The sequence below is a fragment of the Camelina sativa genome, chromosome 1, assembly GCF_030686135.1.
Source record: "Camelina sativa cultivar CO46 ecotype springtype chromosome 1, ASM3068613v1".
In the NCBI taxonomy this organism is placed as follows: Eukaryota; Viridiplantae; Streptophyta; class Magnoliopsida; order Brassicales; family Brassicaceae; genus Camelina; species Camelina sativa.
In genome coordinates, this window is record NC_141880.1 from 9,892,022 (window position 1) to 9,897,569 (window position 5,548).

At 38.0% G+C, this 5,548-nt stretch overlaps 1 pseudogene; it reads left to right on the forward strand.

Moving 5' to 3' along the window:
- The first annotated feature begins 609 nt into the window (after nucleotides 1-609).
- LOC147949712 (uncharacterized) lies at nucleotides 610-1,645 on the forward strand (annotated as a pseudogene).
- Nucleotides 1,646-5,548: the final 3,903 nt, after the last annotated feature.

Sequence of the window (5,548 nt, forward strand, 5' to 3'; positions counted from 1 at the left end):
AAAATCCGAATTTCTTAGAGAGAATATTAAACCAATTGTTCTAGGTTGTTAAATCCAATTTAGGTGTTTAAGAAATTCAAACCCTAAAACTAAGAAATTAAAATCGGAAATTATAGCATGTTTGCATGAGAAAATAAAATTAGGATAACCCCTAAATTAATTCTAGAAATTATCCTAAAATTCTAGAAAAGTATTTCCTAAAACTTTGTCTTAATCCTAAATCTAGAAAAAAGGAAATTTAAGGAAAAGGAAAATTTAGTAAAAGGAAATCATTGCATGCTAGATTAAAATTGTTGTCTAGGATTGTTATCTCATGCATATTAATCCACAAAATTAAGAGATAAAAAAAGATACAAACCATGAAAATTTGAGTATAAATTGAATGGCATGGATCGGTCTCAAATACCGCATGGCCTTAAGTGATTGACATGGTTCGATCTCAAATACCGCATGTCCTAAAATTATTGTTGCATGGTTCGGTCTCAAATATCGCATGCTCTTAAGTGATTGACATGGTTCGGTCTCAAATACCGCATGCTCTAAAATATGTTGCATAGTTCGGTCTTAAATACCGCATGCTAATAAACGGTTGCATGTTCTGTTTTGTAGATGGCAAAGCTCAAAAATCTCTCCTATGCTGCCCTTAATGTTTCTGGAGACAACTACTTGCGATGGGCTTTGGATACTAAGATCCATCTAAAATCAAAAGATTTATGTGAATGCATTGAGGAAGATGTTGAGTGTTCTGAGAAGAACAAGTATAAGGCGATTATGCATATACGCCACCACCTTGCTGAGAGTCTCAAGGACCAGTACCTCACTATTGAAGATCCTCTTGACCTTTGGACAGAGCTGAAAAGCAGATATGGACACCAAAAGACGGTGCTCCTACCAAAGGCTCAATTTGATTGGAAAAACCTAAGGATCCAGGATTTTAAATCCGTGGACGAGTATAATTCAGCACTATTTAAGATAGTCTCGATTTTAAGGTTGTGTGGTACTGAGGTTACGGAGAAGGATCTGCTAGAGAAGACATTCTCTATCTTTCACTCCAATAACATACTGCTTCAACAACAGTATCGTGAAAAGGGGTTTAAGACATATGCGGACCTCATCTATTGTTTGCTGCTTGCTGAGCAGAACAATGAGCTATTGATGATGAATAGTGCATTGAGACCTCCTAGTACTGCTCCACTACCAGAAGCTCACAAAGTTGACTTGGCAAAGAAAAACCCTCAAGAGCCTAAAGAGCAGAAAGAGACTAAAGAGTCCAACTATGTCCAGGGACAAGTATGGCCGTGGCCGTGGAGGAGGTGGACGTGGTGGTCCTGGTCGTGGGACCTATCAAGGACGTGGTGGTCCTGGCCGTGGAAACCGATTCGGTTTCGGCCGTGGTCGGGGAAGAGGCTGTGGGCAATTTAAACCCTAATTTAAGACCAAGTCCACTTGCCATAGATGTTGTATGGAGAACCACTGGCTTAAGACATGCAGAACTCCTAAGCACCTTGTTGATCTCTATCAAGAAAGTCTAAAGAAAAATCTGGAAGCTAACTTGGTTCATCTCGATGGTGAAGGGGATTTCGACTATGAGAATGATGACCGACTAGATTATGAGACTTCTGATTGTTTAGGGGAGGATAATTAAACTCAAATGTTGTTTTAATTTAATTTTGTGTTTTATGTTTTGCATTTGATTGGATTATTATTTTGGATAATTATTTTGGTTTAAATTCAAATTATTTATTTCCTTCAATATATTTGCTTGTTTTATTACTTTAAAGTTTAAAACATAAATTCTTGTCTATATTAGAAATGGCTGAGGACAAGAACAAACTTGTGGTGGATAGTGGATCCAGCCACACAATTTTGAAGGATAAGAGATATTTTATTAATCTCATTATGAAAAGTGCCAATGTTGGTTCAATTGCGGGTATAGCAAGCCTAATTGAAGGCTACAGCCATGCTAATATTTTGCTACCTAACGACACACATCTTGAAATATGTGATGCCTTGTATTCACCCAGCTCAAGGACAAATTTATTGAGCTTTAAGGACATTCGTTTGAATGGTTACCATGTTGAGACAAAGGGTGAAGGAGACAAAGAGTTTCTAGAAATTACAGAAATCACCCAAGGACATAAGAAAGTCCTAGAAACTATACCTGCACTAGCTACTGGTATTTACCATGCTAAGATTGATATGATAGAAGCTAACTTGGCAATGAACAAGATGTTCAATGAACAGTTCACCTTATGGCATGATCGGCTTGGCCATCCGGGTTCGAACATGATGCGTAAATTAATAATGAATTCTAATGGGCACACTCTTAAAGAGAGGAAAGTTATCCCTAAACATCTCACGTGTGTAGCATGTGCACAAGGGAAACTTATTATAAGGCCATCACCAGCAAAAGTAAATAAAGAAACTTTGCATTTTCTGGAAAGGATACAAGGAGATATCTGTGGACAAATACACCCACCATGTGGGACGTTTAGATACTTTATGGTTCTAATCAACGCATCGACCAGATGGTCGCATGTTTGTCTATTGTCAACTAGAAACCTTGTGTTTGCTAGATTGCTGGCCCAGATAATACGGCTAAGAGTCCACTATCCAGATTTTCCACTTAAGACTATACGTCTAGATAATGCTGGTGAATTAACATCCCAAGCATTTAATGAATACTGTATGTCCATGGGGATAAGTGTGGAACATCCTTTGGCACATGTCCATACACAAAATGGATTAGCTGAATCCTTCATTAAACGTATTCAATTGATTATGCCTAGGCATTTTAACCGAATCCGAAACCCGAACCCGAACCTGACCCAAAATAGGCAGTTCGGTTCGGATTCGGATAGTACTAAATATCCGATCGGATTTAGTTTCTTTGAAATTCGGATATTCGATCGGGTTCGGGTATTTGAACCCAGTACCTTAGGCATTTACAAGTTTATCATAAACCATTTTGCCACCTTAGTTTTATGTCATAGTATGAAAACGTTAATTATTTATATATATATATATATATAATTATGTATTCTAAAATTGATTTATTTTTTCTTTCTCAATCAACAGAACCCATAATTGTTTTATTTTTTTTATTACCCAGATCAATTTTAGTAGAAACATGACAAGCAAATCTACAAAAAAAAATATAGTTTGTGGGGTTTGAAGAGTGAGTGAGGTTAAAAGATAAATATGAATCATATCATATAATTTGCTATAAATATTAGATTTGGTAGGGAATTTTAATGATTTAATTTTTGAAGTAATGGCTATGGATAATCAAATCTAGGGTTTTTTTGTTGGAAAAGAGAGATGAAGAAGAAGGAGACAAGAAGAGGAAGATAGAAAGTATTTTTTTTTTATGACTTCGGGTAACCCGAAATTACCCGAACCCGAAGACACCCGATCCGAACCCGACCCGATATTAGAAAATACCCGATCGGGTTTTATATATCTACATCCAAAAATCCGAAAACCCGAACATCCGAACCCGAATCCGATCGGATACCCGAATGCTCAGGCCTACAATTGATTGCTCGACCATTGCTTATGAGGTCGAAGCTTCCTGTGTCGGCTTGGGGACACACAGTATTACATGCAGCTGAATTAATACACATCAGGCCATCTAGTGAACATAAGTATTCACCATCCCAACTATTAACGGGTCATGAGCCAGACATATCCCATCTCAAAACATTCGGGTGTGCCGTTTATGTACCGATTTCTCCACCACAGAGAACTAAGATGGGACCTCAAAGGAGGATGGGAATATATGTTGGATATGATTCTTCCACCATTATTAAGTATCCTGAGCCAATTACGGGTGGTTTATTTAAGGCCAGATACGCGGATTGTCAGTTTGCTGAATCCGAATTTCCTATGTTAGGTGGAGAGAATAAAAAGCTGGTTAAAGAAATAACTTGGAATCAAACATCCTTGAATTGGCAAGATCCTCGGACTCTAGCCTGTGATGCAGAGGTCCAAAAGATTATACATTTGCAAAAGCTAGCTATACAATTGTCAGATTCCTTTGCTGACCCAAAGAGAGTAACTAAATCGTACATACCAACTTGTAATGCACCAGTACGTATTGATGTTCAGAAGGAACACAATAAGCAAGTTGCTACAAAGTCTAAGACCCGTTTGAAACGAGGTAGACCATTAGGTTACAAAGATAAGAACCCTCGGAAATCTAAGAAAGGTGCAAATCAAACCGAGGATAGGGAAATAATAGACATGGCCGCGGCAAATCCTAAGGCACCGAATGAGGTTTGTGACGCCGAACCTCAAGGTCCTGAAGGTATTGATAATAATGAGATCTCAATCAATTATATCATGTCTGGAATACAATGGAACCGTAAAGATGTCGACATTGATGAAATATTTGCATATAAGGTAGCACTTGAGATAAATGAGGATCATGAACCCACGTCTATATTAGAGTGCACTCAAAGTAAAGATTGGTTAAAATGGAAAGAAGCCATTGACGTGTAGTTAAACTCTTTAAAGAAGAGGAATGTGTTTGGTCCGATCTTAAGGACACCATTCAATATAAAGCCAGTTGGACAAAAATGGGTCTTTGTAAGGAAGAGAAATGAGAATAATGAAATCGTGAGATATAAGGCCCGGCTTGTAGCACAAGGATTCTCTCAAAGACCAGGAATAGATTATAAGGAGACTTACTCCCCTGTGATGGATGCAACGACTTTTAGATATCTAATAAGTCTGGCTATAAGAGAAAAACTGGATTTGCGGTTAATGGATGTTGTACTTGCATACTTATATGGTCCACTGGATAATGAGATTTATATGAGATTACCAGAGGGTATTGAGCTCAAGGATAAGAGCGGTTCTCGAGAACAATACTGCATAAGGCTAAACAAATCCCTTTATAGACTGAAACAAAGTGGGCGAATGTGGTACAATAGGTTAAGTGAATACCTAGCCAAAGAGGGCTATAAGAATGATCCCATCAGTCCATGTATATTTATAAAGAAGTTTGCAAACAAAGGGTTTGTCATAATAGCAGTATATGTGGATGATTTGAACATCCTAGGAACCTCTGGGGAAATCGCCCAAACAGTCGAATATCTAAAGAAAGAATTCGAGATGAAAGACCTAGGCAAGACAAGATTCTGTTTGGGGTTGCAACTTGAGTACATTAATGATGGAATCCTTGTGCATCAAATGGCATATACAGAAAAGGTACTCAAGAGATTTAATATGGACCAAGCTCACCCATTGACTAGCCTGATGGTTGTGAGGAGCCTTGATTTGGATAAAGATCCATTTGGTCCTAAGAAGGCCGATGAAGAAGTTCTCGATCCGGAAGTGTCATATCTCAGTGCAATAGGAGCGTTAATGTTCTTGGCTAGCCACACTAGACCAGACATATGTTTTGTCATGAACCTCCTAGCTAGATTTAGCTCTTGTCCAACTCAAAGGCACTGGGACGGTATTAAGCATGTACTACGTTACCTACAAGGAACATTAGATTTGGGTTTATTTTATACTAACCGTAACAAAGAAGGTTTAGTTG